Source organism: Anomaloglossus baeobatrachus, chromosome 5, assembly GCF_048569485.1.
Source record: "Anomaloglossus baeobatrachus isolate aAnoBae1 chromosome 5, aAnoBae1.hap1, whole genome shotgun sequence".
NCBI classification, from domain to species: Eukaryota; Metazoa; Chordata; class Amphibia; order Anura; family Aromobatidae; genus Anomaloglossus; species Anomaloglossus baeobatrachus.
Window position 1 is genome coordinate 24,039,202 of NC_134357.1, and position 14,984 is coordinate 24,054,185.

At 54.8% G+C, this 14,984-nt stretch overlaps 1 protein-coding gene across 1 annotated transcript in view; it reads right to left on the bottom strand.

Moving 5' to 3' along the window:
* Positions 1-14,984, bottom strand: part of USP5 (ubiquitin specific peptidase 5) — a 122,266-nt gene that overhangs the window by 57,124 nt on the left and 50,158 nt on the right.

The following is a 14,984-nucleotide window of genomic DNA, read 5'->3' on the forward strand; positions in this document are numbered from 1 at the left end:
CGCCGCAGTCTCCGTGGTGGCCGGCGCGGTAGTTCCCCACACATAAACTCACTCAGCTAAGCTGCAGTGAGTATAACCCAGGCGCGCAGCGCTACTGTCCCCGGCGCACTAGAACACCCAGCAACGCTGGAGTGTGTCTGTGCCTGTCTGTACGGGGACACAGAGTACCTGAATGTTGCAGGGCCTTGTCCCTGACGGTACCCAGCTCCGTATCCAGCAGGATCTCCGGGTCTGTGGATGGAGCCCGGCCTCAGAGCCTGGAGGCCGGTAAGATCCCACTTCACCAGAGCCCTCAGGGGGATGGGGAAGGAAAAACAGCATGTGGGCTCCAGCCTCCGTACCCGCAATGGGTACCTCAACCTTAACAAACACCGCCAACAAGAGTGGGGTGAGAAGGGAGCATGCTGGGGGCCCTTTAGCATGGGCCCTCTTTTCTTCCATCCGATATAGTCAGCAGCTACTGCTGACTAAACAGTGGAGCTATGCGTGGATGTCTGACCTCCTTCGCACAAAGCTTGAAAACTGAGCAGCCCGTGATCCCACGGGGGGTGTATAGCCAGAAGGGGAGGGGCCTTACACTTTTTGGTGTAGTGCTTTGTGTGGCCTCCGGAGGCAGTAGCTATACACCCAATCGTCTGGGTCTCCCAATGGAGCGCCGAAGAAAGGAATTTACGGTAAGTAAACAAAATTCCCTTCTTTGTCGCTCCATTGGGAGACCCAGACAATTGGGACGTCCAAAAGCAGTCCCTGGGTGGGTAAAATAATACCTCGTAATAGAGCCGTACCACGGCCCTTTCCTACAGGTGGGCAACCGCCGCCTGAAGGACTTGCCTACCTAGGCTGGCATCCGCCGAAGCATAGGTATGCACCCGATAGTGTTTCGTGAAAGTGTGCAGGCTCGACCAGGTAGCCGCCTGACACACCTGCTGAGCCGTAGCCTGGTGCCGCAAAGCCCAGGACGCACCCACGGCTCTGGTAGAATGGGCTTTCAGCCCAGAGGGAACCGGAAGCCCAGAAGATCGATAAGCTTCGAGAATTGGTTCCTTGATCCACCGAGCCAGGGTTGATTTCGAAGCCTGTGACCCTTTACGCTGGCCAGCGACAAGGACAAAGAGTGCATCCGAACGGCGCAGGGGCGCCGTACGAGAAGAAGGGAATTTTGTTACTTACCGTAAATTCCTTTTCTTCTAGCTCTTATTGGGAGACCCAGACGATTGGGGTATAGCTACTGCCCTCCGGAGGCCACACAAAGCACTACACTAAAAAGTGCAAGGCCCCTCCCCTTCTGGCTATACCCCCCCGTGGTATCACGGGTACTCCAGTTTTAGTGCCAAAGCAAGAAGGAGGAAGCCAATAACTGGTTTAAACAAATTAACTCCGAGAAACATCGGAGAACTGAAAAAACCGTTCAACATGAACAACATGTGTACCCGCAAACAACAAAAAAATCCCGAAGGACAACAGGGCGGGTGCTGGGTCTCCCAATAAGAGCTAGAAGAAAAGGAATTTACGGTAAGTAACAAAATTCCCTTCTTCTTCAGCGCTCTATTGGGAGACCCAGACGATTGGGACGTCCAAAAGCTGTCCCTGGGTGGGTAAAGAAATACCTCATGTTAGAGCTGCAAAAAAACAGCCCTCCCCTACGGGGATGTCACTGCCGCCTGCAGGACTCTTCTACCTAAGCTGGCATCCGCCGAAGCATAGGTATGCACCTGATAATGCTTGGTGAAAGTGTGCAGACTGGACCAGGTTGCTGCCTGGCACACCTGTTGAGCCGAAGCCTGGTGACGTAATGCCCAGGACGCACCCACGGCTCTGGTTGAGTGGGCTTTTAGCCCTGAAGGAACCGGAAGCCCCGCAGAGCGGTAGGCCTCTAGAATTGGTTCTTTGATCCATCGAGCCAGGGTGGCTTTAGAAGCCTGCAATCCCTTGCGCGGACCAGCGACAAGGACAAAAAGTGCATCGGAACAGCGTATGGGCGCCGTTCGGGAGATGTAGATTCTGAGTGCTCTCACCAGATCTAGCAAACGTAAGTCCTTTTCATACCGGTGAACCGGATGAGGGTAAAAGGAAGGCAAGGATATATCCTGATTAAGATGAAACGAGGATACGACCTTAGGGAGAAACTCCGGAATGGGGCGCAGCACTACCTTGTCCTGGTGGAACACCAGGAAAGGAGCCTTGGATGACAAAGCTGCCAGCTCAGACACTCGCCGAAGCGATGTGATCGCGACAAGAAACGCCACTTTCTGTGACAGTCGAGAAAAGGAAACGTCCTTTAGAGGCTCGAAGGGCGGCTTTTGCAGAGCAACAAGTACTCTGTTCAGATCCCATGGATCTAACGGCCGCTTGTACGGGGGCACAATATGACAGACCCCCTGTAGGAACGTGCGCACCTTAGGAAGACGTGCTAGACGCTTCTGAAAAAACACAGACAGTGCCGAGACTTGCCCTTTAAGGGAACTGAGCGACAAGCCCTTTTCCAACCCCGATTGCAGGAAGGAAAGAAAGGTGGGCAATGCAAATGGCCAAGGGGATACTCTCTGTGCAGAGCACCAAGATAAGAAAATCTTCCACGTCCTGTGGTAGATCTTAGCAGACGTTGACTTCCTAGCCTGTCTCATTGTGGCTACGACTCCTTGAGATAATCCTGCAGACGCTAGGATCCAGGACTCAATGGCCACACAGTCAGGTTCAGGGCCGCAGAATTCTGATGGAAAAACGGCCCTTGGGACAGTAAGTCTGGTCGGTCTGGCAGTGACCACGGTCGACCGACCGTGAGATGCCACAGATCCGGATACCACGATCTCCTCGGCCAGTCTGGGGCGACGAGTATGACGCGGCTGCAATCGGATCTGATCTTGCGTAACACTCTGGGCAAGAGTGCCAGAGGTGGGAAGACGTATGGGAGCCGGAACTGCGACCAATCTTGAACTAATGCGTCTGCCGCCAGAGCTCTTTGATCGCGCGACCTCGCCATGAATGCCGGGACCTTGTTGTTGTGCCGGGACGCCATTAGGTCGACGTCCGGCACTCCCCATCGGCGACAGATTTCCTGAAACACGTCCGGGTGAAGGGACCATTCCCCTGCGTCCATGCCCTGGCGACTGAGGAAGTCTGCTTCCCAGTTTTCTACGCCGGGGATGTGAACTGCGGATATGGTGGAGGCCGTGGCTTCCACCCACATCAGAATCCGCCGGACTTCCTGGAAGGCTTGCCGACTGCGTGTCCCCCCTTGGTGGTTGATGTATGCCACCGCTGTGGAGTTGTCCGACTGAATTCGGATCTGCCTTCCTTCCAGCCACTGCTGGAAGGCTAGTAGGGCAAGATACACTGCTCTGATTTCCAGAACATTGATCTGAAGGGTGGACTCCTGCGGAGTCCACGTCCCCTGAGCCCTGTGGTGGAGAAACACTGCTCCCCACCCTGACAGACTCGCATCTGTCGTGACCACTGCCCAGGATGGGGGCAGGAAGGATCTTCCCTGAGACAATGAGGTGGGAAGGAGCCACCATTGTAGAGAGTCCTTGGCCGTCTGGGAAAGAGAGACTTTCCTGTCCAGGGACGTTGACTTCCCGTCCCATTGGCGGAGAATGTCCCATTGAAGTGGGCGCAGATGAAACTGCGCAAAGGGAACTGCTTCCATGGCTGCCACCATCTTCCCGAGGAAGTGCATGAGGCGCCGTAAGGGGTGCGACTGGCCCTGAAGGAGGGATTGCACCCCTGTCTGTAGTGACCGCTGCTTGTTCAGCGGAAGCTTCACTCTCGCTGCTCGAGTATGGAACTCCATGCCAAGATACGTTAGTGACTGTGTCGGTGACAGATTTGACTTTGGAAAGTTGATGATCCATCCGAAAGTCTGTAGAGTCTCTAGCGTAGCATGTAGACTGAGTTGGCATGCCTCTTGAGAGGGTGCCTTGACAAGTAGATCGTCTAGGTAAGGGATCACCGAGTGTCCCTGAGAGTGCAAGACTGCTACCACTGCCGCCATGACCTTGGTGAAAACCCGTGGGGCTGTCGCCAGACCGAATGGCAGAGCTACGAACTGAAGATGTTCGTTTCCTATCACAAAACGTAGAAAACGTTGATGTTCTGTAGCAATTGGCACGTGGAGATAAGCATCCTTGATGTCTATTGAGGCAAGGAAGTCTCCTTGAGACATTGAGGCCACGACAGAGCGGAGGGTTTCCATCCGGAACCGCCTGGCGTGCACATGTTTGTTGAGCAGCTTTAGATCCAGAACAGGACGGAACGAGCCGTCCTTTTTTGGAACCACAAAGAGATTGGAGTAAAACCCTCGCCCTTGTTCCTGAGGCGGTACAGGAACCACTACTCCTTCCGCTCTTAGGGAGTCCACCGCCTGCAGCAGGGCATCTGCTCGGTCTGGATGTGGGGAGGTTCTGAAGAACCGAGCTGGAGGACGAGAACTGAACTCGATTCTGTACCCGCGCGACAAAATGTCTGTCACCCACCGGTCTTTGACCTGTGACATCCAAATGACGGAAAAGCGGGAGAGCCTGCCCCCGACCGGAGATGCGGAGGGGGGGAGCTGGAAGTCATGAGGTGGCCGCTTTGGAAGCGGTTCCCCCATTTGCTTTCTTGGGGCGCGCGTGAGCCCGCCAGGAATCTGAGCTTCTTTGCGTCCTCTGAGTCCCTTTGGACGAGGAGAATTGTGTCTTGCCCGAACCTCGAAAGGACTGAAACCTCTGCTGCCACTTTTTCTGCTGAGGTTTGCTTGTTCTGGGCTGGGGTAAAGAAGAGTCTTTACCCTTGGACTGTTTAATGATGTCAGCCAATGGTTCGCCAAACAGTCTATCTCTAGATAAAGGCAGGCTGGTTAAACATTTTTTGGAACCAGCATCTGCTTTCCAGTCCTTTAACCACAAGGCTCTGCGCAAAACTACCGAATTGGCGGACGCCATTGAGGTGCGGCTGGTAGATTCTAGGACCGCATTGATAGCGTAAGACGCGAACGCGGACATCTGCGAGGTAAGGGACGCCACTTGCGGCACCGCTGGATGTAAGATAGCATCCACTTTTGCTAAACCAGCTGAAATAGCTTGGAGTGCCCATACGGCTGCGAATGCTGGAGCAAACGACGCGCCGATAGCTTCATAGACAGATTTTAACCAAAGGTCCATCTGTCTGTCATTGGCATCCTTAAGTGAAGCGCCATCCTCCACTGCAACTATGGATCTAGCTGCAAGTTTGGAAATCGGGGGGTCAACTTTTGGACACTGGGTCCAGCGCTTGACCACATCAGGGGGAAAAGGAAAACGTGTATCCTTAGAACGTTTAGAGAAACGCCTTTCTGGATGAGCGTCGTGTTTCTGGATTGACTCTCTGAAGTCAGAGTGATCCAAGAAAGCACTTAATTTACGCTTGGGATAGAGGAAACGAAACTTCTCCTGCTCTGCAGCTGCCTCCTCTGCTGAAGGGGCTGGGGGAGAAATATCTAACAGTCTATTGATGGCTGAGATAAGATCGTTTACCATGGCGTCCCCATCCGGGGTATCCAGATTGAGAGGGGTTCCAGGATAAGACTCCTGATCACTCTCATCAGACGCATCACAGGGAGACTGATTGCGCTGAGACCCTGAGCAGTGTGATGACGTTGAGGGTCTTTCCCAGCGAGCTCGCTTAGGGTGGCTGGGGCTATCATCTGAGTCATAATACTCAGCCTGTGAAGCCGGGGACCCCCTTGCAGTCTGGATTAAATCCAACTGAGGGGGATTAGAGGACAGAGACCTCGCCGTGTCCATAGACTGAGCCCCAGGCATGGATTGCAAAGTTTCAAGGATTTTTGCCATAGCCACAGACATATTATCCGCAAAAACTGCAAAGTCTGTCCCTGACACCGGGGCAGGACTTACAGGCGTCTCAGCCTGGGTCACTATCTCTCCTGACTCCGGCTGGCGAAGCAGCACCGGATCTGAGCATTGCACACAATGGGGGTCCTTGGAGCCTGCTGGTAGAGCAGCCCCACATGCAGCACACGCAGTGAACACAGCCCTAGCCTTGGCAGCCTTGCGTTTTGCAGATGACATGTTGCTGCCTCCTCAGAGTGATCTGGGTATACAGCCAGGAAGCGACCTCACAGTGCAAGCAATAAGGAAATATATATATGTCCAGTGACACAGTACACTAATACACACTGAGGCACTAGAGGGGCCAGCTGAAAAGCCGCTTACCGCCCGCTTAAGAGCGGGTGTGTGATCTCCAAAGCCCCCTAGTCCAGGTCTCCCAGAGCCTTGCGTCCTTCCTCCAGCCAGACATGCATGTAATGGCTGCCGGCGTCCTGAGAGAGGAGGGGGGGCGGGCCCTGGGCGTTCCTGGCTAAGAGCGGGAAGCCTGCTTCCCTCTGTGCCTAGTGAGAGGGCTGGAGCATGTAAATCAGGCTCCAGCCCTCGTCGCTGCCGTGAAACAGCGTCTCTCCCCTACCCTGATTGACAGGGTGGGGGCGGGAACGAATCGGAGCTGCCGGCGTCCTAGGCCGCAAAAGCCGGGGACTAGATTTATAAACGCCACCGCCGTAAAAGCGCGGTCGGCGTGTCCCCGGCGAACTAAAAGTCACAGCAGCGCCGCCGGTCTAGCGGGGGTCGGCGCTGCGTTCCCACACACAGAAAAAAGTCCCCCAGTAAACTGTAGAGACTCTAGCTCTAGCGTTACGGTCCCCGGCGCACTACAACACCCAGCCAGCCCGGAGTGTGTCTGTGCCTGCCGGGGACACAGAGTACCTGTATGATGCAGGGCCATGTCCCTGATGGTACTCCTGCTCGGCATCCACCAGGTTCTATGGGTCTGTGGATGGAGCCCGGCGTCAGAGCTTTGAGGCCGGCAGGATCCCACTTCCACAGAGCCCTACAAGGGGATGTGGAAGGAAAACAGCATGTGGGGCTCCAGCCTCTGTACCAGCAATAGGTACCTCAACCTTACAACACCATCAACGGGTGAGAAGGGAGCATGCTGGGGGCCCTATATGGGCCCTCTTTTCTTCCATCCGAAATAGTCAGCAGCTACTGCTGACTAAAATCTGTGGAGCTATGCGTGGATGTCTGACCTCCTTCGCACAAAGCTTGAAAACTGGAGTACCCGTGATACCACGGGGGGGTATAGCCAGAAGGGGAGGGGCCTTGCACTTTTTAGTGTAGTGCTTTGTGTGGCCTCCGGAGGGCAGTAGCTATACCCCAATCGTCTGGGTCTCCCAATAGAGCGCTGAAGAAATGTAGAGTCTGAGTGCTCTCACCAGATCTAACAAGTGCAGATCCTTTTCACACTGGTGAACTGGATGAGGACAAAAAGAGGGTAAGGAGATATCCTGATTGAGATGAAAGGGGGATACCACCTTAGGTAGAAATTCCGGAACCGGACACAGAACCACCTTGTCCTGGTGAAACACCAGGAAAGGGGCTTTGCATGACAGCGCTGCTAGCTCAGACACTCTCCGAAGTGATGTGACTGCTACTAGGAAAACCACTTTCTGTGAAAGGCGTGAAAGAGAAATATCCTTCATTGGCTCGAAAGGTGGTTTCTGAAGAGCCATCAGTACCCTGTTCAGATCCCAGGGTTCTAACGGCCGCTTGTAAGGAGGGACTATGTGACAAACCCCCTGCAGGAACGTGCGTACCTGTGGAAGTCTGGCCAGGCGCTTCTGAAAAAACACAGAGAGCGCTGAGACTTGTCCCTTAAGAGAGCCGAGCGACAACCCTTTTTCCAATCCTCATTGAAGGAAGGAAAGAAAAGTGGGCAAGGCAAATGGCCAGGGAGAAAAACCCTGATCAGGCACCAAGATAGGAATATCCTCCACGTCCTGTGGTAGATCTTGGCGGACGTTGGTTTCCTGGCCTGTCTCATAGTGGCAATGACGTCTTGAGATAACCCTGAAGACGCTAGGATCCAGGACTCAATGGCCACACAGTCAGGTTGAGGGCCGCAGAATTCAGATGGAAAAACGGCCCTTGAGACAGCAAGTCTGGTCGGTCTGGTAGTGGCCACGGTTGACCCACCGTGAGATGCCACAGATCTGGGTACCACGACCTCCTCGGCCAGTCTGGCGCGACGAGGATGGCGCGGCGACAGTCGGACCTGATCTTGCGTAACACTCTGGGCAACAGTGCCAGAGGAGGAAACACATAAGGGAGCTGAAACTGCGACCAATCCTGAACTAAGGCGTCTGCCGCCAGAGCTCTGTGATCTTGAGACCGTGCCATGAATGTTGGGACCTTGTTGTTGTGCCGTGACGCCATTAGGTCGACGTCCGGCATCCCCCAGCGGCAACAGATCTCCTGAAACACGTCCGGGTGAAGGGACCATTCCCCTGCGTCCATGCCCTGGCGACTGAGAAAGTCTGCTTCCCAGTTTTCTACGCCCGGGATGTGAACTGCGGATATGGTGGAGGCCGTGGCTTCCACCCACATAAGAATCCGCCGGACTTCCTGGAAGGCTTGCGGACTGCGTGTTCCCCCTTGGTGGTTGATGTATGCCACCGCTGTGGAGTTGTCCGACTGAATTCGGATCTGCTTGCCTTCCAGCCACGGCTGGAACGCCTTTAGGGCAAGATACACTGCCCTTATCTCCAGAACACTGATCTGAAGGGAGGACTCTGTCGGAGTCCAGGTTCCCTGAGCCCTGTGGTGGAGAAAAACCGCTCCCCACCCTGACAGGCTCGCGTCCGTCGTGACCACAGCCCATGATGGGGGAAGGAAGGATTCCCCCCCCGACAGAGAAGTGGGGAGAAGCCACCACTGAAGGGAAGCCTTGGTTGCCCGTGAAAGGGAGACTGTCCTGTCGAGGGACGTCGACTTCCTGTCCCATTTTCGGAGAATGTCCCATTGAAGAGGACGCAGATGAAACTGCGCAAAAGGAACTGCCTCCATTGCTGCTACCATCTTCCCTAGGAAGTGCATGAGGCGCCTCAGAGGGTGTGACTGGCCTTGAAGGAGAGATTGTACCCCTGTCTGTAGTGAACGCTGTTTGTCCAGCGGAAGCTTCACTATCGCTGGAAGAGTATGAAACTCCATGCCAAGATATGTCAGAGATTGGGCCGGTGTCAGATTTGACTTTGGAAAATTGATGATCCACCCGAAACTCTGGAGAGTCTCCAGAGCAATGTTCAGGCTGTGTTGGCATGCCACTTGAGTGGGTGCCTTGACAAGCAGATCGTCTAAGTAAGGGATCACCGAGTGTCCCTGAGAGTGTAGGACTGCTACCACTGCTGCCATGACCTTGGTGAAGACCCGTGGGGCTGTCGCCAAGCCGAAAGGCAGTGCAACGAACTGAAGGTGTTCGTCCCCTATGGCGAAACGCAGGAAGCGCTGATGCTCTTGAGCAATCGGTACGTGGAGATAAGCATCTTTGATGTCGATTGATGCTAGGAAATCTCCCTGGGACATTGAGGCGATGACGGAGCAGAGCGATTCCATCCGGAACCGCCTGGTTTTTACATGTTTGTTGAGCAGCTTTAGGTCCAGAACAGGACGGAAGGATCCGTCCTTTTTCGGCACCACGAACAAGTTGGAGTAAAAACCGTGACCCCGTTGCTGAAAAGGAACAGGGATCACCACTCCTTCTGCCTTCAGAGTGCACACCGCCTGAAGAAGAGCATCGGCTCGCTCGGGGGGCGGAGATGTTCTGAAGAACCGAGTCGGAGGACGAGAGTTGAACTCTATCCTGTAACCGTGAGACAGAATGTCTCTCACCCAACGGTCTTTTACCTGTGGCAGCCAGGCGTCGCAAAAGCGGGAAAGCCTGCCACCGACCGAGGATGCGGTGTGAGGAGGCCGAAAGTCATGAGGAGGCCGCTTTGGGAGCGGTTCCCCCGGCGGTCTTTTTAGGACGTGACTTAGACCGCCATGAATCGGAGTTCCTCTGATCCTTCTGAGGCCTTTTGGACGAGGAGAATTGAGACCTGCCCGCGGACCAAAAGGACCGAAACCTCGATTGTACCTTCCGTGGTTGAGGTCTGTTTGGTTTGGACTGGGGTAAGGACGAGTCCTTTCCCTTGGATTGTTTAATGATTTCATCCAATCGCTCACCAAACAGACGGTCGCCAGAAAATGGCAAACCGGTTAAGAACTTTTTGGAAGCAGAGTCTGCCTTCCATTCACGTAGCCACATGGCCCTGCGGACTGCCACTGAATTGGCGGATGCTACCGCCGTACGGCTCGCAGAGTCCAGGACAGCATTAATGGCGTAGGACGCAAACGCCGACGCCTGAGAGGTTAAGGACACCACTTGCGGAGCAGACGTACGTGTGCCTGCTGAGACCCCGAACAGTGTGATGAAGTCGAGTGAATTTCCCAGCGAGCCCGCTTAGGCGGCCTGGGACTGCGGTCCGTGTCAGAGACCTCACCCTGGGACCTATGGGTCACCCCAGGAGCACTTTGCTGCTCCAACTGAGGGGGGCCTGGGGTCAATGATTCAACAGTGCCCGTGGCCTGAGTCACCGGTCTGGACTGTAAGGCTTCTAGTATCCTAGCAGACCATTTATCCATACTCTCAGACAGTTTGTCAGCAAATACTGCAAACTCCGTCCCTGTCACCTGGACAGTGGTAGCAGGTGGTTCCACCTGGGCCACCAGTAGCAGAGGCTCCGGCTGAGTAAGTGCCACAGGGGCCGAGCATTGCACACAATGAGGATCGGTGGAACCTGCCTGTAGTATAGCCGCACATGAGGTTCAGGTTGCAAAGTAAGCCTGTGCTTTGGCACCCTTGCTTTTTGCGGACGACATGCTGTTGTCTCCTCTGAGTACAATCCAGGAGGGTATATAGCCAAAAATCAACAGTGCGACCGTACAGTGTAAATGTATAGCATATAAGCATATATATATATGTACACTTCGGCACTCAGTGGGGCCAGCACCCAGGTGCTGCTTACCGACCGCTCAAAGCGGTTGTGTGATCACCAGATTCCCTGCCTGGGCCTCCCAGAGCCGTTGTCTCTCCTCTCCAGCGTCAGAAGTGCTGACAGGAATGGCTGCCGGCGTTCTGTGGGGAGGAGGGGGCCGTGGGCGTGCCCCAGAAAGTGCGGGAATCTGATGCCCCACTGTGCTGAGTGAGGGGGGAGGAGGATACAAAGTATGCTCCAGCCCTCAGCGCTGACGTCCTGTGCAGCGTCCCGCCCTTCCCCTGACTGGCAGGCCTGGGGGCGGGAATATGCGATACTAGGCCGCAAAAGCCGGGGACCAAAGTTATAAATAAGCGCGGCCGGCACGGTAGTCCCCGGCGCACTAACACACCCAGCAGTGCTGCAGTGTGTATGGCACAAGCGCTCCATGCGCGGTCCCCCAGGGGGACACAGAGTACCTCACAGTAGCAGGGCCTTGTCCCTGATGATACCCGGCTCCTGTCCAGCAGATTCCCCAGGGGCTGCGGAGGGAGCACGGTCCCAGTGCCTGGAGACCGATTAGGATCCCACTTCACCCAGAGCCCATTAAGGGATGGGGAAGGAAAGAAGGGAATTTTGTTTACTTACCGTAAATTCCTTTTCTTCTAGCTCTAATTGGGAGACCCAGACAATTGGGTGTATAGGCTATGCCTCCGGAGGCCGCACAAAGTATTACACTCAAAAGTGTTAAGCCCCTCCCCTTCTGCCTATACACCCCCCGTGCTCCCACGGGCTCCTCAGTTTTGGTGCAAAAGCAAGAAGGAGGAAAAAGAATTATAAACTGATTTAAAGTAACTTCAATCCGAAGGAATATCGGAGAACTGAAACCATTCAACATGAACAACATGTGTACACAAAAAAACAGGGGCGGGTGCTGGGTCTCCCAATTAGAGCTAGAAGAAAAGGAATTTACGGTAAGTAAACAAAATTCCCTTCTTCTTTGTCGCTCTATTGGGAGACCCAGACAATTGGGACGTCCAAAAGCAGTCCCTGGGTGGGTAAAATAATACCTCGTAAGAGAGCCGTAAAACGGCCTCTTCCTACATGTGGGCAACCGCCGCCTGAAGGACTCGTCTACCTAGGCTGGCATCCGCCGAAGCATAGGTATGCACCTGATAGTGCTTCGTGAAAGTGTGCAGGCTCGACCAGGTAGCCGCCTGACACACCTGCTGAGCCGTAGCCTGGTGCCTCAAAGCCCAGGATGCGCCCACGGCTCTGGTAGAATGGGCCTTCAGCCCTGAGGGAACCGGAAGCCCAGCCGAACGGTAGGCTTCGATAATTGGCTCCTTGATCCACCGAGCCAGGGTTGATTTGGAAGCCTGTGACCCTTTACGCTGGCCAGCGACAAGGACAAAGTGCATCCGAGCGGCGCAGGGGCGCCGTACGAGAAATGTAGAGTCTGAGTGCTCTCACCAGATCTAACAAGTGCAAATCCTTTTCACATTGGTGAACTGGATGAGGATAAAAAGAAGGTAAGGAGATATCCTGATTGAGATGAAAGGGGGATACCACCTTCGGGAGAAATTCCGGAACCGGACGCAGAACCACCTTGTCCTGGTGAAACACCAGGAAGGGAGCTTTGCATGACAGCGCTGCTAGCTCAGACACTCTGCGAAGTGAAGTGACTGCTACTAGAAAAACCACTTTCTGCGAAAGGCGTGAGAGAGAAATATCCCTCATTGGCTCGAATGGTGGTTTCTGAAGAACCATCAGCACCCTGTTCAGATCCCAGGGTTCTAGCGGCCGCTTGTAAGGAGGGACGATGTGACAAACCCCCTGCAGGAACGTGCGTACCTGTGGAAGTCTGGCTAGGCGCTTCTGGAAAAACACAGAGAGCGCTGAGACTTGTCCCTTAAGGGAGCCGAGCGACAAACCCTTTTCCAGTCCAGATTGAAGGAAGGACAGAAAAGTGGGCAAGGCAAATGGCCAGGGAGTAAAACCCTGAGCAGAGCACCATGACAGGAAAATTTTCCACGTCCTGTGGTAGATCTTGGCGGACGTTGGTTTCCTAGCTTGTCTCATAGTGGCAATGACGTCTTGAGATAACCCTGAGGACGCTAGGATCCAGGACTCAATGGCCACACAGTCAGGTTGAGGGCCGCAGAATTCAGATGGAAAAACGGCCCTTGAGATAGCAAGTCTGGTCGGTCTGGTAGTGCCCACGGTTGGCCGACCGTGAGATGCCACAGATCCGGGTACCACGAACCCCTCGGCCAGTCTGGAGCGACGAGGATGACGCGGAGGCAGTCGGCCCTGATCTTGCGTAACACTCTGGGCAACAGTGCCAGCGGAGGAAACACATAAGGGAGCTGAAACTGCGACCAATCCTGAACTAAGGCGTCTGCCGCCAGAGCTCTGGGATCTTGAGACCGTGCCATGAACGCCGGTACCTTGTTGTTGTGCCGGGACGCCATGAGGTCGACGTCCGGCACCCCCCAGCGGCAACAGATCTCCTGAAACACGTCCGGGTGAAGGGACCATTCCCCTGCGTCCATGCCCTGGCGACTGAGATAATCTGCTTCCCAGTTTTCCACGCCTGGAATGTGAACTGCGGAGATGGTGGAGGCCGTGGCTTCCACCCACAGCAGAATCCGCCGGACTTCCTGGAAGGCTTGCCGACTGCGTGTGCCGCCTTGGTGGTTGATGTATGCCACCGCTGTGGAATTGTCTGACTGAATTCTGATCTGCTTGCCTTCCAGCCACTGCTGGAACGCTTTCAGGGCAAGATACACTGCCCGTATTTCCACAACATTGATCTGAAGCGAGGACTCTTGCTGGGTCCACGTACCCTGAGCCCTGTGGTGGAGAAAAACCGCTCCCCACCCTGACAGACTCGCGTCCGTCGTGACCACCTCCCAGGATGGGGGTAGGAAGGATTTCCCTTTCGATAATGAAGTGGGAAGAAGCCACCACCGAAGGGAAGCTTTGGTCGCCTGCGAGAGGGAGACGTTCCTGTCGAGGGACGTCGGCTTCCTGTCCCATTTGCGTAGGATGTCCCATTGAAGAGGACGCAGGTGAAACTGCGCGAAAGGAACTGCCTCCATTGCTGCCACCATCTTCCCCAGGAAGTGCATGAGGCGCCTCAAGGTGTGTGACCGACCTTGAAGGAGAGATTGTACCCCTGTCTGTAGTGACCGCTGCTTGATCAGCGGAAGCTTCACTATCGCTGAGAGGGTATGAAACTCCATGCCAAGGTATGTCAGCGATTGGGCCGGTGTCAGATTTGACTTTGGAAAATTGATGATCCACCCGAAACTCTGGAGAGTCTCCAGGGTAGCGTCGAGGCTGTGTTGGCATGCCTCTAGAGAGGGTGCCTTGATCAACAGATCGTCCAAGTACGGGATCACCGAGTGACCCTGAGAGTGGAGGACCGCTACTACAGTAGCCATAACCTTGGTGAAAACCCGTGGGGCTGTTGCCAGGCCGAACGGCAGTGCCACGAACTGCAGGTGTTCGTTCCCTATGGCGAAGCGCAAGAAGCGCTGGTGCTCTGGAGCAATCGGTACGTGGAGATAAGCATCTTTGATATCGATCGATGCAAGGAAATCTCCCTGGGACATTGAGGCGATGACGGAGCGGAGGGATTCCATCCGGAACCGCCTGGTCTTTACGTGTTTGTTGAGAAGTTTCAGGTCCAGGACAGGTCGGAAAGACCCGTCCTTCTTTGGGACCACAAACAAGTTGGAGTAAAAACCGTGGCCCTGTTGCTGAAGAGGAACAGGGACCACCACTCCTTCTGCCTTCAGAATGCCCAGCGCCTGTAGAAGAGCCTCGGCTCGTTCGGGAGGCGGGGATGACCTGAAGAATCGAGTCGGGGGACGAGAGGTGAACTCTATCTTGTAACCGTGAGACAGAATGTCTCTCACCCAACGGTCTTTTACCCGTGGCAGCCAGGTGTCGCAAAAGCGGGAGAGCCTGCCACCGACCGAGGATGCGGAGTGAGGATGCCGAAAGTCATGAGGAAGCCGCTTTGGTAGCGGCACCTCCGGTGGTCTGTTTAGGACGTGACTTAGACCGCCATGCATCAGAGTTCCTTTGATCTTTCTGAGGCCTTTTGGACGAGGAGAATTGGGACCTGCCCGCGCCCCGAAAGGACCGA